A 13,816-nucleotide genomic window follows, 5' to 3' on the forward strand; every position below is an offset into this window, starting at 1 on the left:
CTGCCCAAACTACTGACCCTCAGAATCGAGAGTGAGTGAAATAATAATTGTCTGTTTGTTTTTTAAGACACTACCTTTTGGGGCTATTTATTAATCAGCAAAAACTGATTGTTACATTTACCCCTTTTGGCCATGAGCTCGTGATGTATATCTATTGAGGAGGAAACAGACTAAAATCAGTCTGATGTAAAAGTACTCCACCCCCAGCCAAGATATGTCTCAATTTTTCTTTCTAGATTTATCTCCCGTTTTTCCCTTTTATCTCCCACACAGTCATGGCTACACCACTTATTAAACTTCAGTCATTTTTCACATCACTTTCCCAATTTTTGCACATTTTTTTACCCTTATATTAGTAATTTAATATTTTCCTTTAAACTGATCACAACTAGCATTGCTTCTTACTTAAGCTCCTTTCTCAGTAATGCTATCTAAGCAACCATAACTTTGATAGACTAGTCGCTTTTTTAGAGCATAGTAAAAATGATTCATAGCTATTAAAATGAATATATAAGCATTAAAATAAAAATATGTTCATCCAAGTCCTAGGCAGTATATTCACTAGAACACAATAAGCATTCTATTTTCCCTCTCACTTACTTTTTTTCGTGTGCCTGGATTCTCATTGAGACTGTGACCAGTGTGTGACAGAGACCATTTTTAATTTGATGTGTAATCGGTTCTAAACTTCAGGTGGAGCCAGAGTTTTAAGAAACTTGAAACAAAACCCAAGGAATCTGATTCCTGTGGGAACTCTTGCATCATGGGTATAATAGACTAAACATTAGGAGACTGGAAACAAGCAGCCAGTTAGGAAACAATTTAATTAGTCTAGGAAAGAGACTAATGTGAGAGGTAAGTGAGAAAAGAGGTGAAAATGACCTGAACTGAACTGAACTGGATGAGGGAAGGGAAACTGAGTTTTGATAATTTTTAAAAAGGGTCAGGAGAGGGAACCATGTGCAAAAGATGATGAAGATAATTCTATCTATTGTTGAGTTAGACGAATAAAAAACGTGGAGGGGCAGAAGATCATTATGAAATTTTGGTTGTGAAATAAATATATTAATGAGGTTAAGGGGAACAACCAATTTAGTAGACTCTGAGGTGTTAAAGAGGTAGACAATGGGGAAGACGCCGAGTTTTATTTTAGATGTGATTTTTGTGCCAGGATTTAAGCCTAGTATTTGTCAAACAAGAGGACAGAGGAAAGAATTTTTGAGAAGCGTTGATAGGGGGATTCCACAGAGAGAAAGAGAGCTAGGACGGCTCACCAAGTGATCTTGATCTGGTTTTGTTTACCTTATTTGATGATTTTGCATTTCTTCTTCAGCATCATGAACTTTTGAATGGAAGACCGATTTTCTTTTTTACTTCGTTTTTGTTTATATGTCCAATCCACCCCAGATCTATGTCTAAGAAATATGTTTGTCCGTGTAAGCTGCTGAGAATCCAAGGTTATTTGTTACAAGGTATCATTGCAGCAAAATGTGACTGATACACTGCTTCTCTGAAAAGTGAACAATTGATGGAGTATGGGCATGAGCAAAAGGAAAGAGTTCAATTTACTGTGAAATTTCGAAACTAGGTGGCTGAGAATGTGTCACTTCCATTATATACTCATGTGCTAGCTAAACATTTATGCCTTTCATCTCATTTATTCTCTATGTATAGCTTTTTAAAGCATTTGTAATAGTAAGTAACACTATAGTTTTGGGAGAGTCTAGAACATTTGGTGGGACACCTACCATGAGAATATAATGAACATAATATAATAAGAATTATAATGAAAGAATATAATGAAAACTATGGATGCTTTCTTAGAAAAAAGAACAACAAACGTTTCACAAATCATCTTCTCACAAACCTTAACCTCAAAAGAGTGTTAAAAAGAAGACAAAATACAAAGCTTTTGTTGATATTCTCCCTACTGGATGCTAGAACTTTCTTTACCTTTCTTTGTGTCATCTGACTCCAGCATTTAGATTGTGATCAAGGAAGAGTGGGTCTCCCATATTCTGAACAGAACTATAAAAAGTTTCTTTATTACAGTTTGAAAAGAACTGGCCAAGGTTGTTGTAGTGAGAATGAGTTAAGACATATAAAGCATTGCATCTAAAATTAGTAGTTTGTAGATAACGATGCTCATTAATTTTCTATCTATTCACTGAAAATTATAGTGGAGGGTAAAGGAAAGTTGAGAGTAAAAATTGCTTAAGTTACTTTCCTCAAAAAAATGGAATACAGGAAAATATTTTTAATGGAAAATTTTTATTTGATATATACTTACAGAAGTGTATCTATTCTAGATTAGCAGTTTTCTTTCCAAGACTGTCTCTAAAAGGAGACAGCTGTAGTCAGCGTAAGAGATATGATGACTTGTCTTCTTAAACGAAGAAGACAACAGGGCCTCTCACAGAACTCCTTGCAGGTTTCTCACTTACATCCTTCCAGAATAAGATGTTTAATATTAGACACACCTGAAAGGGACACAAATATTGAGCCAAACCAAGAGAAGGCAGTCATCTACACAAATGTCTCTTCAACTCATTCCAGGTTGACCCCATCTAACAAGTTTTCACTTGTTCTTATGACCCTGGGAATCTACATGTAATAATTTTTACTTGAAATGTGGGAGTTACATTTGAAACAATATAAGAAATTTCTCAAAGCAGCAAAAACAAAATTGTTCTTTGCCTTGGCCTGCCACAATTACTTCATTGCTATGACATATGACATCATAGTTAGTCCTCAGACTCGGGGGTGTTTCTAATGAGCTGGAGTTGGAAGGGTCCCAGTGGAATGCAATGAACCAAAGGCCCACTGTTCTTTCAAATTCCAACGTGATCTTGGGAGGGGAAACAAAGGGCTCTTCAAGAGCCAGAGGTCAACCTGTTAAGTAGTGCTTCAAAAGGTGGCAACAATGAAAGGGAACGGCCAGACATTTCAGAGCATAGCAACAGATAATTGTCACCTATGTCTACTATCTCATTACCTCTACTTCACCAACAATGGTAATGACTACAATATTTTCCAAATATTCCTGACAACTCGGTATCTTATCACATGAGATCCTTATCACAGGATTGAAAAATTATTACAGTTTCCAGTGATTATATTTTATTATAACAAATAAATGAAAATAATTTTTTTTAATTTAAAAACTCTACATAGAAAATTTTTTAAAAAGAAGAAAATATTTACCCAGCACATGAGTTAGGTCCCTGTCTGCTCCTGGGCACAAAGGACCCTCAAAAGAGCAGCCACCTTCTCTAGGGCCCCTGAGAGCCATTAACTACATACTCCCTTCTGGGAATGTATCTGATTACTTAATAAATTTATCACCAAGTCAGCCTGGTGGCTAAGCCCAGCCTGAGCATACCAGAGGTTGCAGGAACTAACAGGATCCTTTTCCATAAGCTAAAAGTCATAGAAATGGACATAGGTATCTCATTCCTAATCCCCGCACCGACCACTAATGCTCAGGGAGCTTGAGCAACTTGGACAAGCTTCTTGTCTTAGAAATCTCCAAACAAAAATGACCAATAGTATGCAGTTTCCAGATACCCTCACAAATTTGACAACAGACCTGTTCAACACATACCCTTCTATGAGAGGACTGGGGCAAGGAGGGGGGCTGCGCATTACCTCTGACCTTCTCAAACATGCTCCAAAACTGTTTTTGGGGAGAAGCCCATGATGAGAACACAATCACAGTGGGAGCGTTTAATACAACTTTATAAGAAAAAAAAATGATAGAATAGGGAAACATAACTAGGAACTTGTAAGATTTGAGTAAAACAACAGCTTTGATATATGTAATGGACCTAGATGAAGACTTTTATAGCTGACAAACATCAAACAGACGTTATTTCCATTTTTCATTATGGAGAATTTCCAGACATGCATAGAAGTATAGAGAGCAGGATGGTGAACTTCAATGTGTCTGTTAAGCAGCTTTGACAGTTATTGATACCATCGCAGCCTAATTTTCTATGGTTCTCACCAGTGACTTCTCCTATCCTCTTCACTTCCTCTTCCTCTTCCCTTTTTATTTTATGGAGTCATAGAATACACACTTTTTAAACTGCTGTGGTGGATTTATTGCAAAATATGGCCCCAATTCTTTTCATACCCATCCATACGCTGCCCTTTTCCATGTTACCGTTCCCTGCCCTTCCCACAGGAGCAGCACAGACACAGGCATGGGACTTATTTTAGCCAAAGTTATCTTAGCAGAAATAGCAGGGGATTGAAATAGTGTTTTTCTGCCTTCTCTCTTTGTTTCCTCCATCCCCGTGAGAAAATGCCTGAGCTAGCTGACTGGAGTTTGAAAGTCCCAGTCATCCTAGCTGAGGCCAGCCTAAATTAGCCAACAGCCAGCCAACTTCCAGATCATCAAAGAAGCCTAGCCAAAATCAGCAGGACTTTCTAGCCAACCATCTCTGGCCTGTGAGCAATAAATGCTATTATTATATGCAGCTGAGGATTTGTAGTTGTTTCACAGCATTATTTTGACAATAGATACCTGACACAGAACCTATGGATTGTTTATAGACATTATGTATTCTGGTCAAATGCAAAAAGAAGCACACATAAGACAATATACTCCCATACATACATATGAAAATGATAGATACATAGACAGTATTTCTTAATCAATCAAAACAAATGCCAGCTAACAAATTATTCATTAATATGAAAAGAGAAAGTGAAAACAGAGAGAGTAAAGTAAAAGCTGACAGTGCCAGCTTCTGAGCTCTGGCCTGAAGAGAGGGGCTGGTGGCCTGAATTCAGTTCTTACAGGGAAATGTGGCCCGTGCACACCCAGAGACCAGAGCCAAGGTCACTGTGTGAGTCAGGGGACTGGTGAAGGGCTCCTGTAGAGAGCACGTTGGCTAAGAAAAGCAGCCAGCACCACCCATATATTTATGGTCAGTTGCTTCCAGTGAGAGTACCAAGACAATGCAATGGGGGAAAGAATGGTCTTTTCAACAATTGGTGCTGGGACAACTGAATATCCACATCAGCAAGAACGAAATTGGACTCCAACCTCATACCACGTGTAAAAACTTACTCAAAATGGATCAAAGATCTAAAACTATGAAACTCTTAGGAGGAAACCTTGGTGTAAATCTTCACGACTTTGTATTAGACAGTAATTTCTTAGCTATGACACAAAAAAATATGCAATCAAATAATAAACGAGATAAATTGGACTTCATCAAAACTAAAAACTTCTATGCTTCAAAAGACATCATCAAGAAAGTGAAGAGGTAACCTACATAAGGGCAGAAAAGATTTGCAAATCATATATCTGGTAAGGGTCTAGTACCTAGAGGAAAGAATAAGGAATTCTTAGAACTCAGTAATAAAAGAGAACCCAATTTAAAAAAATGAGCAAAGGCACTGAAGAGACATTTATCCAAAGAAGATATACAAATGGTCATAATTACTTGTAAAGATATTCAACATCATAGACATTAGGGAAATGCAAATCAAAACTATAATATCGTACATCTTCACACCCACTAGGATGGTAATAATCAAAAAGACAAACAATAACAAATATTATCTAGGTTGTGGAGAAAATGGAACCCTTATGCATTGCTGATGGGAATGTAAAATAGTGCAGCCACCTTAGAAAAATAGTTTGGCAGTTTCTCGAAAAGTTAAACATAAAGTTGCCATATGACCCAGGAATTCTGTTCCTAGGTATATACCCAGGGGAATTGAAAACATATGTTCACACAAAAACTTGCACACGAATGTTCACAGAGGCATTATTCACAACAGCCAAAAAGTATAAACAATTCAAATGTCCACAAACTGAAGAACAGATAAATAAAATATAGCATATCCTTATCATAGAATATTATTCAACCATAAAAGCTAACGAACCACTATCTATGTTACCACATGGATTAACTTTGAAAACATTATGCTAAGGAAAAGAAGGCGGGCAAAAAGCCACATATTGTATGATTCTGTTTATATGAATTGTCCAGAATAGGTAAATCCATAGGGATAGAAAGTAAATTAGTGGTTTCCAGGGATTGAGGGAATGAGGGATGGGGAGTGACTGCTAATGAGTATGTGGTTTCTTTTGGGGGTGATGAAAATGTTCTGGAATTAGACAGTGGTGATGGTTGCACAACTTTGAGAATGTCCTAAAAACCGCTAAACTGTAGTCCTTAATAGGGTGTGTTTTATGATATGTGAATTATACTTCAGTAACAATAATAATAAAGATACATAGGGGATGGATTTAGTAGCTTTACCAATAGGAGTTCCAGAAGGAAAGTACAGAGGAAGAAGCAGAGTGTCAATACTCAAACAGGTGAGAACTTTCCAGATCGAAGGATTCCGTAAGACTTCAAATTAAAATAGCATGTTAAATGTGGAGTATGGTTAGTAAAATAAATCCATATGTGACCATATCTTGGTGAGATTGCAAAATAAAATAAAATAACCTTACAGCTGCCAGAGAAACTATAAATTGCCTAAAAAAGAATGACAAAGACACTAACGGCAGCCTCTGAACAGCTCCAATAGCTGCTTGGAAAATAACGGCGCATTATCACTAAATCATTCAGGGAAAACTGCTTTCAGTTAGAACTCTGTATCCAGCTAAGCTATGACTCAAGAATGAGCTTCAAAAGAATGGTGTTTGTATATTTCAAAGAAAAATTAGGAAATGCTCAAAAATTAAAATTTATACAGGACACATTATTTGGCCACATTGTGATAAATTATATATTCACGATAAACATAAGATTTTCAAAGAAACTACTTTAAAACTGATTTTAAAATCATTCTTCTATTACAGAGGAGATCAGCACTGAAATTAAACATTATTGAAAATGAATGACGAGAAGGATATAATGAGAAGTGGCCAAAAATAGTACTTGCAATTATTTGTTATTCTATCCGTTCTAACTATTCCCCATGTAACTCAAGATAATTATATGTCCTTTTGATTATATCTATTTCATTTCTATATTATTCCTTTTTACTCTTTATTTCTATTTTTATTCTCTAGTTCTACTCCTACTCTTTTTTTTTCTATTTTTCTCATATCTTTATGTAGCAACTTTCCATTCTATATTTCTTTTTATCCTGTCATCTATTTGTCTTCTCTAGCCCTGTTTCTATGCTGATTTTCCATTTGCATTCCATATTGTTTCTGTCTCACGCCATACCTGATACTCAGATATAAATGAGGAGAATTTGGTTTGCTTACAACACCGTGTGTCTCCTGCCATATCTGATATTCCTGTTGTTGTCATGATTCAGTTCCTCCTTCAATTTCCCTAAATGCTCCCCCACTCCCCTCGTTGTCCTGCTGAGGTGCTCTTCTGCCTCTGGTCTCTCAGTCCACTTCGGCTCTTGCCCCAGCCGAGGTTCCTGCCAGTTTATTCCGCCCTGGTCACCCCCTCCTCCCACCCACTAGAGGTAGGTCTCTGTGTACATCCCTGTGCTGGAAGATCAGGCCGCTGCTTCTGCACTGGGCTAGTGCACAAAGCCCCGCCTGAGCTGTCCCTCACCCTGGAGCTGTCATCCCCACTGTCTTCATGGCACTACCAGTGACCACCGCCCACCGCTGTTCCCGCTCCCAGGTCTCCTCCCCAGAGGGGTCCTTAAATGGTTATGATGATTTGATTTTCCTCAACACTCTCCTTCACAGCCATGTGACCTTGCCAGGGCGGCTGCATCAAGGCTTGTTACCATGCTGGCTCTGTGGCCAAGACCCCCTTTTCATCCTCAGGTCCCCATCAATGAGTCTAGCTAATTTTGTCCCAACTAGGGAGAAATTATCTCTACTGTAAGGCTAAGGAAAGAGTCCTGTAGCAGGTGGCATCTGATTCTTTAAAAAAAAGTAAATGGGGGGGCCAGCCTGGTGTCCTAATGGCTAAGTTCATGCTCTGCTTTGGAGGGCCAAGTTTCGTGAGTTTGGATCCTGGCAGCAGACCTACACACCACTCATCAAGCTATGCTGTGGTGGCATCCCACATACAAAATAGTGGAAGATTGGCACAGATGTTAGCTCAGTGACAATCTTCCTCAAGCAAAAAAAGGAAGATTGGCAATGGATTTTAGCTCAGGGCCAATCTTCTTCAGCAAAAAAAACAAAACAAAACAAGAGAACCTCTCATATATACATTCATATGATACACATATCTCCTAAATGAGCTCTAGTGGTCTCTGTCTTCTCTCCATCAAAATACTTACACGTAATAATATGGAAAGAGAGATAAGAAGGAACCTGGGCACATGATCCACTTGTGCATCTTTACTATGCCCCATACTTCCTCTTGTTCCCATTACTACTTTTTTCTTTCTTCATTTGTCTCTTCATCACTATCTTAACTTTATTTCTTTTCACCAGTGTACTGTCTCCTGTGCTGTTTCAAAAATGCCTGATTTTAGTCACTCAGTAAGTCTTCAAAATAAAAGATATCTGAAAAAGAAAGTTTTTAAAAGCTTTCATAACAACTAAATGAAGCTATTAAATAAAAGATGTCTTCAGGTTCATCATGATAATGAATTGGGACCATCTGAACAAGGAGAAGTCTCAAAATATTTTTCATTTTGATTCAGCCTTAATATTTTGCTTTTATCAGATATCAACTTTGAGATAAACCTTTTAGAAGTTGGTCAATTGCTTACAACAAACCCAGAACAGTTTTAAACAATTCCCCTTTATCTGATGGAGTGAAGATTGTCAGAGATGAGCTCCAGCTGGGGCCCAAATTAGAGTAATTAAGAAGCAAAAGCCAAAGTACTTTCTTATAATTTGTTTATTCTATTAGAAGATTAAACAGAATTTGTCATACTTATAGAAACAGAAAGATTCTGTATTGCTTAAGTGCTGTGTGTAACAGATACGAAAGTTAGAGCCCCACAGAACAAGACTGGTCAGCAGACAGCAACAGAGATGCTAAAAAAAATGTGTAATTTTACTTTTACACTAAGAATGAAGCCGTTAACAAATAAGGAAATGGCTCATTAAAACTATCCCAAAACATTCCTCACGGTCGAGAGAAATAGAGAGATCTTCAATCCGGAACCAATACCAGCTCACCTGATGCTTTTTGAGACATCTTATCAACTCTAATCAGGGAAAAATGAGAAATTTTTATACAATAACATGAGCTGAAATGTTTTGAGGACTTAATATGGTTCCTTCTCTTTTCTGGAGAAACCAAGTCACACTTGTAAAAGCCAATTAAAAGTTAAAATTAAAAAAGTCTCACAACACTCAATACTATTTACATCAGTATCTCCCAATTCAACATGTAAGCAATACTATATAAAGAAACATAAAGGAAGAATTTGCTACGTATGTCAGGAAGATGAAGGAATTCTTGTCCTAAAGTTTCCACACTTCCTTTAAATTAGGAGATAAAATTAAGAGGCGTGGGTGTGGTCAGAAGCTTGAAGAGAGTTCAGCAAACATCTGTTAAGCTCTTAGTCAGGATATTGATAGACACCCCTAACCTGGATTGGGAACTTGGGGAAGACTTCGACGAGGAAGTTTCAAGCTGGTACTTGAAAAACAGGAATAACTTAGGCAGGTGGAAGTAGAGAAAGGGGAAAAAGGGCATCTAAGCAAAAGAAGAGCTTAGACAAGGACTTAAAGTAGGGGAAAGTCGGGGTAAGGAGGCTTCCAATGGCAGACGGTAGATGCAACCAGAGAGGTGGTCAGGGGTCAGGCTAGGGGAGCTCTTTTACAGTGTGCTATGCATCTACAATTTTGTATGTTCATGCAGTGATGCCACTGAAGAACGATAAGCAGGAGAGAGACATGCCCACTTTTTACCTTTTCCACAGTTCCCTCTGGCAAGAATGAATGTAACGGAAGGGAAAATGGAATCAGAGCTCAGTTTGACGGCTTCTGTTATGCTACTGGTGAGAAATGGTACGGCAATGATAGAAGGAATGGAGTAGAAGGGACAGGTTCAAGTAGTATTTGAAGATAAAATAATCCTGACTAGGGGATTGATTGACTTTATGGAATGAGATGGGATTGATTTGCTGGGAAAGAGAAAGATTGATGAGTAGCTCCTTGGTTTCTGGCTCACATAACCAGAGAAACAGAGATAGCATTCACTGAGAGTCGGATTATAGAAGGAAAAGCAGGTCTAGAATAGGCTGAGAGGGAGGCAGAGAAGTTGAAGGATCTTTCATTCAAAATGAAATTCAGGCAACTATTAGCATATGTAAATCCAAAGCTTGAAAGAGGATTCAGCGATAATTTTGAGGTGGTGGCGAACCATGAGAATGGATTCCATTAGAAAAAGAAAGCTAAGACCAGAATTTTGAGGAGCACCAGTGGTTAAGGGATGGGGAGCAGATGGTAAGCCCAATAAAAAGAAGTCTGAGAAAAGAATCAGGTGTCAAATGACAGAGAAACCATGAAATTGAAGAGTTACAAAGACAGAATGGTCAGTAATGTTAGGTGTCACAGAGGAATGAAGGGGACCATACAGAAGAGGGAACCTTTATTATGTCAGGTTCAGTAGCATTGGAGAGGCAAAACCAAGTCAGACTTAGCATGGAGAGGAGAGGTGAGAAGTGTTCACAAGATGAGGAAAAAGTAATTGAAGTTCTTTGGCAAGTAGCTTGGCTGGGAAGAAAAAGAGAACTACACGGTCAGAGTGGCCAGGTCAACAGAGGGATTTATCTGTCCAGGGAACAGTAAATATAGGCATGTTCTTTTGCTGAGAGTCAGGTAGATGCCTACTATTTCTCTATTTTGACAGCCAAATATGAGGTGAGATTACTTCCTGGGAAGGAGAAAAGTTAGGCTGAGTGAAGGATTTGAAGAGAGGAGCGAAATTTTGGCATTACCATAGGAAATTGAGAGACAATCTAACAATCCGAAGTAGTCTTGAAGGTTCTGCTGAGGTTGAGGGAAAATTAAAACTTTACCCTTTTTTCTCTTTTCTATTTCTCCTTCCTATATCAGCCTTTTCAATTCTAACTTCCCACTTACCTGTTTACCAATTAAATGAATGAAAAAATGATGGTATTGTCACCACCAAAATGACAAAAGAAGACATTGTACATCTCTATATCACTAGATGTATATATGGCAGCAACGCAGGATACGGATGATTCACCTACAATGTGTAAAACTGTGCCAATTACTTGACAACACTGTACCTGTGCTTTCCCATCTGAAAAACAGAAATAATATTACTTTATCTCATAAGACTATATGAATTCATAGAGATAATACATGGACAGCCCCAGAACACTGCTTGGTCTATAGTAGACTACCCATAAATTTAACTTCCTTCCAGAAAGAGGGAAAAATAATGATCAATGTGTTAAAATGGGGGGAAGGAAAGGAAATCATATTAGATGATAAAATAACAGGAAATAGGGCAAAGGAATGGGAAAGGGGCTTGCTAAGTAGATTCTCATTGCAAAGAAAAACACATGAGAAACCAAGACACAGATGGAGATGGATGTTTCTAAAGAAAGATGCTCATAGTACAAAAGAGTGGAGGGCAAGGGAATTACTCAAGTACCATTAATCACAATCCTTAATGTCAGTCCCTCTGGGGTTCAGGAGGAAAGAAACAGGCAGAAAAAGCATGTGTAGTCCTATATATCGTTCAAAAAAGCAGCTGCTACTCAAATCTGGAAAGTCAAGGCTCTTTAAAAAAAAATAGTGGAGCCAAACAAGATCCCAGAAATAGCATATTTGTAGAAAACCACTCACTGCTTCTGGGAAAATAGATTTAGGGTTGACTTGAGGATAACATTGCACAACACGGACTTGAAGAAGGAAAAAGAATTTGATTGGGTTTATCTGAAGGTCCCTGTCATTGATTCAGTCAGCAAATAATTACTGAACACCTAGTGTGTGCCAGACACTTTGCCCTCTGTAGGAAGACGGTTTCTCCTTTAAACATATTAAGGTTCCTCAAAATACATGTTGGCTTTATAGATCTGGAAAACCACACAATTTTTAGAGCAAAGAAATTCAGTCTAGTGAGAAGAAATATTGAACTGGAAATCCTGGGAAGGTATTGAAAATCATTTCATCTCTGCCAATTGGTTGTATCACCTTAATTAAGTCTCTACGCCTCTAGACCTCTGGAACACAGTCTCCTCCCTGTGTCATAAATGCAGATGACTGTCTATGAACATCTGTGACATCGATTGCAGATATATAAACAGGCTTCTCTTTGGCCAATGTTATTAATAATCTATAAGGTATTTTCTAAATAACATTCATTTTGAGGAGAGTAAAATAACCTTTAAAGTAAAGAAGAAATTTGGACATTGATTAGACATCATACTTTCTTGGGAACTCTAATTATGATCACTCATCTCTTCCCCACATCATCTAACATGGCAGTAGAGACATAAGAAATGCCCGTTACTTATCTGATGAATAAAAGATCATGACTATCATTTAAAGAGAAAGGAGATTTCTATGAGACCAAAATTTGACCAACCTTACACACTATTCAGCATCATCTTCCCCAATAAGATATCGTATCAGGTTGCTCAGGATGAAAATCACATTCTCAATCTTGTTTGAGAATTTAGGTTGTGATCACGTTTTTAAAAGAATGTGGAACCAGGTGAGTGTAGTTTGCTTATGGCTCTGATTTATTATTCTAGATAGTGAATGAAAAGAAGATGCCGAGGAAGTCTGGATGGTTTTGGACACGTTAGGGGATGGAAAGTGCATTGACCCATGAAATTTGACTTACTGGAACATAACATACATTAGGCATTTAAACAGGAGAGGGATGGTGAGACCATGGAGGTGACCCACACAGACTGCTTGAGGATATTAGGAGCAGAAGGAATGAACGAGAATGGTAAACAGGAGAGAAGGAAGAAAGATCAACGGAAAGACTTATCAGTATAAAACCAAAATAGAGGGAGAAACTAGAAATTCACTCTTCAATTCGTTGGACAGAATATTTTGGCTAAATAAAACCCTCTCTGGCATCTCTTAAGGGATTAGAGCTCTCTAACTAACATAGGTGTGTCTTTGTTGACAGTTCACAAAAAAAGAGATACGTGGAATGTTAGCGGAAGACGACAGCACTGGGTTGTAGACAACCAGTAAGACTTGAGCTAGAGATAAAATGTGGATCATTATAAGACATACCTTGTTAAAAGCCTGCTTCTTTCTTATATGTATTTCCTGCTAATCAAACCTATCAACTCTCCCAGTATCTTTGTTTATTAAAGGCCAACTCACCTTCTGATGCTCGGATTTGGCCAATGGCCAATGTGGAGGCCATCAGGCAGAGACTTGAAAGAAGAGAGTGAGGCCAAGGTGTTACTCCCTCCAGTTATCTCCCTGAGAGACTGCACTGGGCTGGCTGCATCCCTCAACCAAAGGTCACTGCTTCTCTCCAAGTGGAGCTCTCTCCACAGCTCTGTGCTTCAAAGGCCCCGGAGTTAGTGACAGCCTGGTTATTAGAAGCCCCAGGATACTGTACCACCTCTCGTCATTATGCTCAGCCTGTCCAGCTTTTTAACTAGTCTCTTTATTAAATCATTTGTTTGGTTACCTATCACAGCTTAACAAATCACCATAAAGGGTAGTAGCTTAAAATAGCAATTTTGTGTTAGCTTTCACAGTTCCTGTTGGCCAAGAACTTGGGAAGGGCTTGGCAAGGCAGTTCTTGCTTAGGGTCCCTCATGTGGTTGCAGTTATCTGTTGGCGGGGGCTTCAGTCACTCAGGCCTATGATGCAGTTCTGTGGTGGCTTACTCACATGGTGAGCAAGTTGGTGTTGGCTGTTAGTTGAGGGCTTCAATTTCTCACCATATAG

This window comes from Equus przewalskii, chromosome 21, assembly GCF_037783145.1.
Source record: "Equus przewalskii isolate Varuska chromosome 21, EquPr2, whole genome shotgun sequence".
NCBI classification, from domain to species: Eukaryota; Metazoa; Chordata; class Mammalia; order Perissodactyla; family Equidae; genus Equus; species Equus przewalskii.